Raw genomic sequence first — 14,838 nt, 5'->3', positions numbered from 1 at the left:
AGGTCAGGTGGTCTGGTATGCCCATCTCTTTCAGGATTTTCCACAACTATAACTGTAGGTAAAATTTGTTGAGCTTATAATGTGCTAGGCTCGTGTTATCTCTATTGGCTGATAAGGATCTGGGCACTTAGTGGAATGATGGAAAATGTGCTGAAACTGGACAGCAGTGATGGTTGCACAATTTTGTTTCCTTCAGCCGTTACCATAGTTTTGTCTACCCCTTGGGTTGTACGAACTCATCTTCTAGAAAACATTAAGCTAGCAGTCTAGATCCACGTGGGAATTTAGTTCCCAACTAGGGAATGGAACCCGTGCCTCTTGCGGTAGAAGCCCAAGTCTTAATCACTGAACCCCCGATGAAGGCCCATAATTCTTAAATATGTTTAAAAATGTTAAATTGTACACTGAAAATGGATTGAGGGTGGGACTGGAGCAAACAGAGACTCACTGGTCATCCTGCATGGAGAAGCAAGTTAAAACAAACTTGGGAGGCTGAAGTTGGGAATCAGACGGGTCTGGCTTCCCTGTTAGCTCAGTTGGTAAAGAATCCGCCGGCAATGTGGGGAACCCTGGTTTGATTCCTGGGTCGGGAAGATCCACTGGAGAAGGGATAGGCTACTCACTCCAGTATTCTTGGACTTCCCTAGTGGCTCAGCTGGTACAGAATCCTCCTGCAGTGTGGGAGACCTGGGTCCAATCCCTGGGTTGGGAAGATCCTCTGGAAAAGAGAAAGACTACCCACTTCAGTATTCTGGCCTGGTGAATTCCATGAACTGTATGGTCCATGGGGTCGCAAAGAGTCAGACACAACTGAGTGGCTTTCACTTTCACTTTCTTTCCTCAGAGGTTGGTGCAGGAGCTATGAAATGTGGTGTGAACTGTGGGGACACTCCTAACACACACACAAACATGCTCACACATAAACACGCACACACGCACACTCAGGAGTGAATTCCCTGGCAGTAAGACTGTGCACCTCGGGCCTGGAAACATTGGTTCCTGTGGGGGGAAATGTCAGCTCCCTAACCCTGTGTCATGCTTGTTTTCTCGGTGGTGGCAAATGGCCTATAAATAACAACTCCCAATCCTCTCTTCCTCCAGACCTTGAACCGTTTTACCTTCTGATTCTACAAATTTGCCTATGATAGGTGTAAGGCGAGTGCAGAGTAAAAAGAGAGCAAGCAGGGCAGTCAGGCAAGAAAAGGAAATTTATTAGAGGGAAAAGAGAGGGTGACTGGCTCTTAAGGAGGACCAGTGTTCTTCCTTTCTGATGGAGTCCTTCTTATACCCAACCAATGAAAAAATTCTCTGAAGGTCACATAGTGGGAGGTCTGTAATCTGGTGGTCTTAAAGCTTTGGGAAGATAGGCCCCAGTGAAATAACAGGATGCTATTTGGGCAGTTTGGTCAGTCTCAGATCACTGTGATTTATTCCTTGTTTGTGAGGTCGACATAACGAGCCATCTTACCAATGAGACCCTATTTGGGCCCTGGGTACCTCATGAAATGGAAGCATACTATTTGTCCTTTTGTGACTAGCTTCTTTCACTTGGCATGCATTCAAGGTTCATCCATGTTGTACCTTGTGTCAGAATTTTCTTCCTTTTTGAGAGTGAATAATGTTTCGCCCTCCCTCCCTCCCTTTTCTTGAATATACTTTCTAGTCATTTTAGTATTTTGCTGTTTTTTTTTTCCCAAGGAACTCAAAATTTATCAGTATTGATTACTTTTTTATCTATTTCTACCTAATTTTCATATTTCCACTGTTATTTTCTTTTCAGTTTCTTCAGATGAACATCCTATGTGTTCATTTTTATTCTTTCTTATTTAATAATGAAAATATTTAAGCAATTAATTTACTTGTGAATACATATACATATATATAAAACTACCACACAATTGCACTCATCTCACGTGCTAGTAAAGTAATGCTCAAAATTCTCCAAGCCAGGCTTCAACAATACGTGAACCGTGAACTCCCTGATGTTCAAGCTGGTTTTAGAAAAGGCAGAGGAACCAGAGATCAAATTGCCAACATCCGCTGGATCATGGAAAAAGCAAGAGAGTTCCAGAAAAACATCTATTTCTGCTTTATTGACTATGCCAAAGCCTTTGACTGTGTGGATCACAAGAAACTGTGGAAAATTCTGAAAGAGATGGGAATACCAGACCACCTGACCTGCCTCTTGAGAAACCTGTATGCAGGTCAGGAAGCAACAGTTAGAACTGGACATGGAACAACAGACTGGTTCCAAATAGGAAAAGGAGTACGCCAAGGTTGTATATTGTCACCCTGCTTATTTAACTTCTATGCAGAGTACATCATGAGAAACGCTGGACTGAAAGAAACACAAGCTGGAATCAAGATTGCCAGGAGAAATATCAATAACCTCAGATATGCAGATGACACCACCCTTATGGCAGAAAGTGAAGAGGAGCTAAAAAGCCTCTTGATGAAAGTGAAAGAGGAGAGCGAAAAAGTTGTCTTAAAGCTCAACATTGAGAAAATGAAGATCATGGCATCTGGTCCTATCACTTCATGGGAAACAGATGGGGAAACAGTGGAAACAGTGTCAGACTTTATTTTTTTTGGGCTCCAAAATCACTGCAGATGGTGACTGCAGCCATGAAATTAAAAGACACTTACTCCTTGGAAGAAAAGTTATGACCAACCTAGATAGTATATTCAAAAGCAGAGACATTACTTTGCCGACTAAGGTCCGTCTAGTCAAGGCTATGGTTTTTCCTGTGGTCATGTATGGATGTGAGAGTTGGACTGTGAAGAAGGCTGAGCGCTGAAGAATTGATGCTTTTGAACTGTGGTGTTAGAGAAGACTCTTGAAAGTCCCTTGGACTGCAAGGAGATCCAACCAGTCCATTCTGAAGGAGATCAACCCTGGGATTTCTTTGGAAGGAATGATGCTAAAGCTGAAGCTCTAGTACTATGGCCACCTTATGAGAAGAGTTGACTCATTGGAAAAGACTCTGATACTGGGAGGGATTGGGGGCAGGAGGAGAAGGGGACGACCGAGGATGAGATGGCTGGATGGCATCACGGACTCGATGGACGTGAGTCTGGGTGAACTCCGGAGTTGGTGATGAACAGGGAGGCCTGGCATGCTGCGATTCATGGGGTCGCAAAGAGTCGGACATGACTGAGCGACTGAACTGAACTGAACTGAAAACTATATATATACGCACATAGTCTTATTTACATATTATAGTTATACATATAAATAGTGTTATTTTTTTCCTCTTTCACAATGTCTTAAAATGGTTTCCTATTTTGTAGAACCATGGTCAGAATAATATGGTTTCAGAAAGTCGCTTATTTATGAGGAAAGCTAGCTATTCCTGATGCACTCCTACCCAACACATTCTTAGTTCCCCAAAGGTAAACCTAGCTGACTCTGTAGTTATTCTTTCATTTATTTTTTTATTAACTGTGTATTGAGATTAAGAAAACAGGTAGTGAGGTCAGGAGTGGTGTCAGAGAAGTGTTCATTGAGATGGCGACTTTTGAATAAGGACCCGAAGGAAGAGAGATAGAGAGTCACAAAGATGTCATATGGAAGAGAATTCCAGGGAGAACGGACAGAAATGCAAGGACCCTGAAGTTGAAGCCTGCGATGTTTAAGGAACTGCAGGAATACCACTGAGGCTGGACCGTGCACTATGGGCATGGGGAGAAGGCAAATGCAGAATCATGAAATAAGTTAAGAGGATATATATTTAAATAATATACCTATGTTGTTATGTCTTCATTTATATAATTTAGACATTTTCCTAATGTCTTAGGAAATGACTTAGGAAATGTCTAAGCATAACATCCATGATGGCTAAGGATTTAACACACTGCACAACCCTTATTTCTCTTCCTTAGTTTCTTAATACACATCTTACTATTTTTAGTTCCAAAGATGTTGATTCTTCTATCTTTAAGCGATACACTTACAACTTGTATTTCTTATCTCATCAGGTATAGACAGTATCTCTTGACTTTAAAGATGAAGAAGACATCAGCATCTCTGCCCTTCCAGTAAGTTCACATCCTTTTTCTACATTCCCAGGTTCTATTATCTGTGCTGCTTATTGATATTCTCATCTGTAATCATAACTGAATCTTTTTCTGTCCTTTTTATTGAGATATAAGTGACCTACAGCCCTGTATAAGTTTAAGGTGTACAGCATAATGAGTTAACTTGCATACAGTATGACATGATTATGACAATCAGTTTAGTGAATATGTATCATCTCATATGTTCAGTGTTCAGTAGCTTCAGTCGTGTCTGACTGTTTGCAACCTATGGCCTGTAGCCCAGCAGGCTCCTCTGTCCATGGGATCCTCCAGGCAAGAATACTGGAGTGGGTTGCTGTGCCCTCCTCCAGGGGATCTTCCCAACTCAGTAACTGAACCCATATCTCCAGGGTTTTTTTTCCTTGTGATGAAAACTTTTAGGATTTACTCTCTTAACAACTGTCATATATAATATATGGCAATGTTAATTATGTTAATCATGTTGTACATTACATCCTTAGTACTTTTAAGGATGTAACTTTTAACCGCTTTCATCCAATTCCTGCCCTCTTAAGCCCCCTTCTTCGCCTCTGGTAGCCACAAATCTGATCTCTTTTTCTATGAGTTTGTTTGTTTGAAGTATAATTGACCTACAACACTATGTTAGCTCCTGGTGCACAACATAGTGATTCAGTATTTTTATGCATTACAAAATGATCACAACGATAAGTTTAGATACTGTCTGTCACCCTACGGGGATATGTGTGCTCAGTTGTGTCTGACTCTTTGCGACCCCATTGACTGGAGCCTGCAAGGCTCCTCTGCCCATTGAATTTTCTAGTCTAGAATACTGGAGTGGGTGGCCATTTCCTGATCCCCAAACATAGATAGAACATAATTATTGACTATATTCTCTATGCTGTACACTTCATCCTGTGACTCATTTATTTTGTAACTGGAAGTTTGTACCTCTTGATCGCCCTCACGTATTTCATTTCTCCTTCCAACCCCTCCTCTTCTCGAGCAACCACTTGTTTGCTCTCTGCATCTGTGATGTTATCTGTGACTGATTTTCAGTCCACTTGTTTCAGATTCCACATACAAGTGAAATCATAAGGTATTTGTCTTTCTCCATCTGACATTTCACGTAGCATGGTACCCTCTAGGTCCACCAATGTTGTTGCAAATAGCAGGCTTTCCTTCTTTTTTATGACTGAATGATATTGTGTTGTTTATATATGCCTCATTTTCTTTGTTCATTCATCCACTGATGGCCACTCAGGTTGTTTTCATGTCACAGCTATTGTGTATAATGCTATTGTGTATAATGCTGCAGTGAAATGGGGAGTGCTTTTGTTTTTCTTTATCAAAGAAAATCGAACATTTCTTTTCAACTCTCCATCATGTTGTGTGTTCTGACGGACTCCACTCATTATCGGATACCTTCTTATAAAGGCCTTCCTCCTCCCTCTTTAATTTGGACAGGTTTTTCTCTATGCTTGTTGCATCCCTGTCCTTCTGGATTTATTTCTTGGATTCTCTGTTTTCTAGCCCTCATCCAGGTTTTTTAAAAAAATTCCGTTTAAAAATTTTATTTATTTTTGGCTGCCTTGGGTCTTCATTGTTGCAGGCAGACTGTCTCATTGCAGCAAGTGGGGGCAACTAGTTGTTGTAATCTATGGGCTTGTCATTGCAGTGGCTTTTCTTGTTGTAGAGCTCCGGCTTCAGGGCACATGGGCCTCAGTAGTTGCAGTCCCCAGGCTCAGTAGTTGTGGCATGTGGGCTTAGTTGCCCTGAGGCATGTGAAATCCTCTCTGAACAGTGATTGGCCCAGTGTTCCCTGCATTGGCAGGCAGATTCTTAACTACTGGACCACCAGAGAAGTCCTACATTCTATTTGTTTATTTGTTTATGGCTATACTGGGTCCTGCATTGGCAGGCAGATTCTTAACCTCTGGACCACCAGGGAAATCCTAAATTCGATTTATTTATTTATGGCTCTGCTGGGTTCTCATTGCTGCACTCAGGCTTTCTCTAGTTGAGGTAAATGGGGGCTACTCTCTGGTTGTGATGCCCAAGCTTCTCATTTCCGTGGCTTCTCTTGTAGTCCATGGGTTCTGGGGTGCACAGGCTTCACTAGTTGTGGCACATGGGCTTAGTTGCCCTTCAGCATGTGGAATCTTCCCAGACTAGGGATCGAACCCATCCCCTACACTGGTAGTGTCAACCACTAGACCACCAAGAATGTTCCCTCATCTTGTCTCAACTAGAGAAAGCCCCCGCTTACCTCAACTACAGAAAGCCTGAGTGCAGCAATGAGAGCCCAGCATAGCCATAAATAAATAAATAGAATTTAGGATTTCCCTGATTTTCCTTTTTTTCCCTGGAAAAAAAGCTACTAGATAAAATTTCTATGTGTTTGCATGTCTGAATATTTATCTTATACTTTAATTGCTTGGTTGGTTATAAACTTATAGACAAAAGAGTTTTCTCTCTGAATTATTTTAAATTAAAACATTTTTAATTATTTGCCATTTTCACTCTGTATAATAGGCTCCCGTTTCATCCACCTCATTAGAACTGATTTAAATGCATTCTTTTTAATGGCTGAGCAATATTCCATTGTGTATATGTGCCATTTTCATTTACAACTTTGTTATGTATTCGTTGTGTTTTTGAAATTCCTTAACTTTGCGTTTTGGAAAACATCAAATCTTTTTTTAAAAAAATGGAAGGAATGGTAGAAAGAACACTTGTATGTCCCTCACATAGCTCCACTAATCATTAAGATTTTGCCACGTTTGCTATATCTGTCTATACACATGTGCTGTGCATGCACTCACACACACACACACACACACACACACACAAATGCACATACAGAGGCACAGTTTTTCTAAACCATTTGAATGTAACTTCCAGATAGCGTGTCACTTCACCCCTAAGTGTATGTAGCCTATGAAAAAGACATTCTCATGCACACCTGCAATTATTACACTCAATAAATTAATGTAGATAAAATGGCATTATCTAACTGATGTACAACCCACTGTTGTCTCTAATTGTTCAAATAAACTTCACCACAACTGTTTGTTTTCTCGTGAATCCATGATTCAATTGTATCTATTAGTCAGTCTCTTTGAAGGTATTGATGTGTCTTATCTGTTTTCTCCCTTTTGGTGTTGGTGATAATAAAATCTGAATTTTGTTCCTTCATAAGTGGCATTTTTTTCCTTCTGGAAGCTTTTAGGATATTTTTCTTTTTTGCCCAGTGTTCTAAAATTTTGCAAACATGTAGGTCTTTAAAACGTCTTTGTGGGGGACTTCCCTGGTGGTCCAAGGGTTAAGAATCTGCCTTCCAATGCAAAGGATGCCAATTTGATCCCTGGTTGGGGAGCTAAGATCCTACATGATGCCAGACCGTATGCTATAACTAGAGAAGCCTGAGAGCAACTAAGAGCTGATGGAGTCAAATATATGTATATAGTAAAGGGCTTCCCTGGTGGCTCAGGGAAATTGGGAGTGCCTTTGATAAAGAATCTGCCTGGAATGTGGGAGACCTGGGTTTGATCCCTGGGTTGGGAAGATCCTCTGGAGGAGGGCATGGGAACTCATGGAGAGTCCCCAGGCCAGAATAGTGGATATATTTTTTAAAGTCCTTATGCTATTTGCTTCATAGGTTCTTTCTGTCTGAAAACTTGTAACTTTAACTTTGGGGGCTTTTATTGTATTGTTCATTTGATAATGTTTCTCTTCTGATTTCTATCTTTGTCTGTCTAGATTGCTTATAAAACTGGACTTCCCCAATACAACTTCTGTGTCTTTTTCATGTCTTCCATCTCACGATCTTATAGCTTTGCTTTCTGGAAGATTTCTTCTGTTTTATCTTCTGAACCTTCTATTCAATTTACCTCAGCATCGTATTTCCATTTTATACAAGTCTCCCTCCCAACTTTTGAAATATTTTGGCTGCATTTGGTCTTTGTTGCAGTGCACGGGCTTCTCCAGTTGTGGTGTACAGGCTCAGTAGTTGCGGCCCATGGGCTCAGTTACTCCGAGGCATTGAACCTCGGTCCCCTGCATTGCAAGGTGGATTATTATTTTTTTTCTTTGCCAGTTGGATTCTTAACCACTGGACCACCAGGGAAAGTCCTAAGAGCCCTTTCTTGTTCTCTGATTGTGCCATTTACTTAGTAGCTTGTTCTAGATTTTGAATGCAAAACTTCCTGAATATAGCAAGGAGATCCAACCAGTCCCTTCTGAAGGAGATCAACCCAGGGATTTCTTTGGAAGGAATGATGCTAAAGCTGAAACTCCAGTACTTTGGCCACCTCATGTGAAGAGTTGACTCATTGGAGAAAACTTTGATGCTGGGAGGGATTAGGGGCAGGAGAAGGGGACGACCGAGGATGAGATGGCTGGATGTCATCACCGACTCGATGGATGTGAGTTTGAGTGAAGTCTGGGATTTGGTGACGGACAGGGAGGCCTGGCGTGCTGCAATTCATGGGGTCGCAAAGCGTCGGACACAACTGAGCGACTGAACTGAACTGAATAATTAGAAAAAAATTAAATTCGCTTCTGTTTCCTGAATTAGTTCTCTTTCCCCTGGAGGTTTTTTTCTTCTTGTTGTGGTACCTTCTTATGGCAGCCCTTAGCAAATTAATACACATATCTGTCTCTTTTTCTGTCTTTTCCTCTGTTCTTTCTTCTCCTTTCTTCTTTCTCTTTCTTCCTCCTCCTCCTCCCTTTACTTCTTCTTTGTTATTAAATTTCTTGCTGGAAGAACTGTCAGATGTTTCACTTGCAGAGTTGACTGTGCATTCTGATCAAGGGTAGAGGTAAGGACTGAACTGTTTAAGACAGAGCCTTTTGAATAATCTCTGTGTTTTTGGCCCAATCTTGCATCCTCCGTCTTCTGCCTCTCTGGAATTCTGTTGGGAAGATCAGCAACCTCCTCGTGGTGTGTCCTCTGTTACTACTGTATCAGCTTGACACAGTCTCACAAGTTTTTTTACCGCTTCCTTCCACTGATGGACAACTTCCTGGTGATTTATTCCCATTTTAGTCCTTTACTACCATTTGTGTAGGGTTTTGAAAAGAAAGGAAGAAAGTGAAAGTCGCGTCCAACTCTGCAATACCATGGACTTCTCCAGGCCAGACTACTGGAGTGAGTAGACTTTCCCTTCTCCAGGGGATCTTCCCAACCCAGGGATCAAACCCAGGTCTCCCACATTGCAGGCAGATTCTTTACCAGCTGAGCCACAGGGGAGGCACAAGAATACTGGAATGAGTAGCCTTTCCCTTCTCCAGCGGATCTTCCCAACCCAGGAATCAACCCGGGGTCTCCTGCATTGCAGGCGGATTCTTTACCAACTGAGCTATCAGGGAAGCCCCTTTGTAGGATCTTGGTGGCGGTGGTAGTGGGGTGGGGGTGGGGACTGAATGGTCGATCATTATTGTTAAAATAGCACTTGTTTTCTTATCTCCAACATGCAGTTTTGATCTTTTTGTTATTGTTTAATTGCTAAGTTCTGTCTGACTCTTGTGACCCCATAGACTGTGGCCCACCAGGCTCCTCTGTCCATAGGATTTCCTAGGTGAGAATACTGGAGTCGATTGCCATTTCCTCCTCCAGGGTTTCTTCCTTACCCAGGGACCAAACCTGTGTCTCCTGCATTGTTGAGCGGATTCTCTACCACTGTGCCAACTGGGACGCCTTTGATCTTTTTGGCTGAGAAGCTATTTAGGAGGCCTGTATCAGACAGGATGCTATGTTGTAGTAACAAAATTCTCAAAATATTAACAGCTTGAAGCGACAGAAGCTTATTTCTTGTTCACCGAGGTTGGCTGGGGGCTCTGCTCCAGGTCTCCCCACTCTGAGACCCAGGCTAACAGAACAGCTGTCATCTCACTGTGGCAGAGATAACCTAGAGAATTGTATACTTTCCCTTTAAGTTTCCACCCAGAAATGATACTTATCATCTCTCTACATATTGCACTGACCAAAGAAAATCATTTGACTATTCTTAACATCAAAGGGGTGAAGAAATGCAATCATACTTTTTCAGAGAAAAGCATAATTTTCTGTGCCTAGAAAATGGAAAGCTGGAAATGTTTGTTGAGTAGTACAGTGAACCATCAGAAGACTGTAAAACTTCAAATGTTTGAATTTTAAAAATATCTAACTCTTAAATTTTTAAAAAAATTGCACTTAAGTCAGAGAATGTGAGCTTGTATCAAACTCCAGAGTTTTTTTTTTTAATTGCAGTATTTGTAAAAAAATTAGCTAATTTTTAAAATATTTTGTGGAACTGGAAAAGACACACCCTTTATTGTTAGTAGACAAGTTTGATACATACATAGCATAAAGCTATTTATATCTTCTATATACCTGTTAGTTTTTTATATACCAGATCTATTAAAGACTAATGAATTATTTGAAGTTCTTACCATATACTACTGTGTTTCTATAGATTTTTCATTGTTTTTTTGTAACAGTTTTGTACTCTTATTTATCTTGTAAGAGTTCATAGCTAAATATGCATTTTCTATGTGGATTAAATAACCTTTGTTTCAATTAATGGAACTTTTAAATTCCTGTTTCATTGACCACATATTTTCTCTACTCTTAGTATCTCAAACTGCTTTTTAAAATAAAAAAAATGTAAATTGATATTGGATTTGGTATTGATTTCTTGGATATGATGCCAAAAGGTAACAAAAGTAAAAAATAGATATATTGGACTTTATCAAAATTAAAAACTTCCATGTAGCCAGGAACACTATCAACTTAAAGAAAAGGCAACCTACAGAATGGGAGAAAATATTTGCAAATGATATATCTAATAAGAGGTTGATGTCTGGAATATAGAGAACTCCTGCCATTTACCAACAAAACAAACAACCCTATTCACAATGTGCAAAGGACTTAAATATACATTCCTATGAAGAAGGTATGCAAATAACCAACAAGCACGTGAAAAGATGCTTACCGTCACTAATTGCTAAGGAAATGCAAATCAAAACCACAGTGACAGGGAAGTATATTCAATATCTTATAATAAGCTATAATGGAAAAGAATCTGGAAAAGTGTATGTGTGTATATGGGTATATTCATATATATATAGTATCTGAGTCACTTTGATGTATACCTGAAACTGGCATGACATTGTAAATCAACTGTACTTCTACTAAAAATAAATCAAAACCACAGTGAGAGACCACCTCGTACTCATGAAAATGATTACTATCAAAAAAGAAACCCCAGAAAATAGCAAGTGTTGAGGAGAATGTGGAAAAACTGGAACTTTTGTGCCCTGTCTTTGGGAATATAAAATGATGTAGGTGCTGTGACTGGTTTCTCAAAAAATGAAGCATAGCATTCATTACCATATGACCTAGTGATACGCTTCTGGATCTATACTCAATGAAATGGAAAACAGGGTCTTGAAGAGATATTTGCACTCTCCTATTCACACCATCATTATTCCCAATAGCCATACGGTGGAAGCAGTCCATTCACCCACTGGTGAATGAATGAATGGATGAGCAAAATGTGCTATAGACTTAAAATGGAATATATTCAGCATTAAAAAGGAAGGAAATTGGAACAGGTGCTACAACATAGATGAACCTTGAAGATATTATGCTGAGTGAAACAAGCCAGCTACAAAAAGATAAATACTGTATGATTTCACTTAGATGAAGCACTTAGATGCTATGGATTAAATTTTTTCTACTGTAAATTCATATGTTGAAGCCATAAACCCCAATGTGGCTTGCTTTTGAGATGGGTCCTTTTTAAAAACATTTTAATGTATTTATTGGACTGCATCAGGTCATAGTTGCTGCGTCTGAGGTCTTTCTCTGTGGCACGTGCTAGCTCAGTTGCTCTGCGGCATTGGGATCTTAGTTCTTTGACCAGGGATCAAACCTACATCCCCTCCATTGCAAAGCAGATTCTTAATCACTGGGCCACCAGAGAGGTCCCTGGAGATAAGTTCTTTAGAGAAGTCATTATGGGTGGAGCCTTAATCCAATATGATTAGTGTCTTTATAAGAAGAGGATGCATGCACACAGTGAGGCCATTTGAGTGCGCAGTGAGGCGGTGGCCATCTGCAAGCCACAGGCAGGGGCCTCAGGAGAAACCAAACCTTCCAGGACTTGTTATTGACCTTGTAGGCTTCAGGACTGTGAAAAAATAGATTTCTGTAGTTTAAGCCATCCCCCCTGTGGAAATTCATTATGGCAACCTTAGCAGACTAATATACCAAAGTACTCAAATTCATAGAGACATTCATGGAATGGTGGTTTCCAGGATCTTGGAGGAGTGGGGAATGGAGAGTTGTTTAATGGGTACAGGGTTCAAGTTTTGCAAGATGAATTCTGGAGATTGATTATACAACAACGTGAATGTGCTTAACACTGCTGAACTGGCTGTTGAAAAATGGTTATGATAGTAAATTGTATGTGTATTTTATCACAATTAAAAGAAAACAGTACAAAACACTTGTCATGATGCTACAAACCCCTTCTACTACAGCCCTATTTTTATCCTTTTCCTTTATAGCAAAACTCCAAAAAAGTCGTTTGTATTTGCTGTTTCTACTTTCTCCTGAACTGTTCCAGGCAGGATTTTCTGAAACTGCAGTGTTACTCAGAGAAGGCAATGGCACCCCACTCCAGTACTCTTGCCTGGAAAATCCCATGGATGGAGGAGCCTGGTGGGCTGCAGTCCATGGGGTCGCTAAGAGTCGACACGACTGAGTGACTTCACTTTCCCTTTTCTCTTTCATGCATTGGAGAAGGAAATGGCAACCCACTCCAGTGTTCTTGCCTGGAGAATCCCAGGGACGGAGGAGCCTGGTAGGCTGCCGTCTCTGGGGTCGCACAGAGTCGGACACGACTGAAGCGACTTAGCAGGAGCAGCTACTAAACCAGTGATTTTGTGTCCTTCTCAGGGCACCACACCTGAAGACACATGATACCATTTTTCTTTTCTCAATGATTTTAATTTTGGTCACTTATTTAAGGTGTTGTCCAATTACCCACTGTATGCAATGCTGATCTCTGGCTACACTTGCCCTGGGGCTTCCTGGTTTTCTCTCACTTCCCCTTTGTGGGTACTGGCTGTTCCTCCTCCTGACTTTATCTGTGAGTTACTCCAGGGCTCTGCCCCAGGCTCCTTTTATTTTTTTAATTTTTATAATTTTTTACTTATTTATTTTGGCTGCACTGGGTCTTCATTGTGGCATGAGGGCTTTCTCCATTTGCAGCAGCAGGCTCTCTAGTTTTCCCGTGACACCTAGGATCTTAGTTTCCTGACCAGCAATCCAAACTGTGCTCCCTGCATTGAAAGATGATTTCTGGACCACCGGGAAAGTCTCCTGCCCCAGGCTTTTAAAATTCTCTCCCTGGCAATCTCGTCCAGTGCCACCTATACATTCAGTTCAGTTCAGTCACTCAGTTGTATCCGACTCTTTAACTCTTTGCAACCCCACGAACCGCAGCACACCAGGCCTTCCTCTCCACCACCAACTGCTGGAGTCTACCCAAACCCATGTCCATTGAGTCAGTGATGCCATCCAACCATCTCATCCTCTTTTGTCCCCTTCTCCTCCTGCCTTCAATCTTTTCCAGCATCAAGGTCTTTTCCAATGAGTCAACTGTTTGCATGAGGTGGCCAAAGTATTGGAGTTTCAGCTTCAACATCAGTCCTTCCAAAGAACACCCAGGACTGATCTCCTTTGGGATGGACTGGTTGGATCTCCTTGCAGTCCAGGGGACTCTCAAGATTCTTCTCCAACACCGCAGTTCAAAAGCATCAATTCTTCAGCGCTCAGCTTTCTTTATAAACCAACTCTCACATCCATACATGACCACTGGAAAAACCATAGCCTTGACTAGACAGACCTTTGTTGGCAAAGTAACGTCTCTGCTTTTCAATATGCTATCTAGGTTGGTCGTAACTTTTCTTCCAAGGAGTAAGCTGAATATGCTGTCTAGGTTGCTTATAACTTTCCTTCAAAGGAGTAAATGTCTTTTAATTTCATGCTGCAATCTCCATCTGCAGTGATTTTGGAGCCCCGCAAAATAAAGTCAGCCACTGTTTCCACATCTATTTGCCATGAAGTGATGGGATTGGATGCCATGATCTTATTTTCTGAATGTTGAGCTTTAAGCCATCTTTTTCATTCTCCTCTTTCACTTTCATCAAGAGGTTCTTTGTTCTTCTTCACTTTCTGGCATAAGGTGGTGTCATCTGCATATCTGAGGTTATTGATATTTCTCCCAGCAATCTTGATGCCAGCTTGTGCTTCCTCCAGCCCAGCATTTCTCATGATGTACTCTGCATATAAGTTAAATAAGCAGGGTGACAATATACAGCCTTGATGTACTCCTTTTCCTATTTGGAACCAGTCTGTTCCATGCCCAGTTCTAACTGTTGCTTCCTGACCTGAATAGAAGTTTCTCAAGAGGCAGGTCAGGTGGTCTGGTATTCCCATCTCTTTCAGAATTTTTCACAGTTTATTGTGATCCACACAGTCAAAGGCTTTGGCATTGTCAACAAAGCAGAAATAGATGTTTTTCTGGAACTCTCTTGCTTTTTCCATGATCCAGCAGTTGTTGGCAATTTGACCTCTGGTACCTCTGCCTTTTCTAAAACCAGCTTGAACATCTGGAAGTTCACGGTTCACATATTGCCGAAACCTGGCTTGGAGAATTTTGAGCATTACTTTACTAGTGTGTGAGATGAGTGCAATTGTGCAGTAGTTTGAGCATTCTTTGGCATTGCCTTTCTTTGGGACTGGAATGA

This window comes from Ovis canadensis, chromosome 14 (genome assembly GCF_042477335.2).
Source record: "Ovis canadensis isolate MfBH-ARS-UI-01 breed Bighorn chromosome 14, ARS-UI_OviCan_v2, whole genome shotgun sequence".
Classification (NCBI taxonomy): domain Eukaryota; kingdom Metazoa; phylum Chordata; class Mammalia; order Artiodactyla; family Bovidae; genus Ovis; species Ovis canadensis.
Note: the sequence above shows the minus strand (reverse complement) of the source record.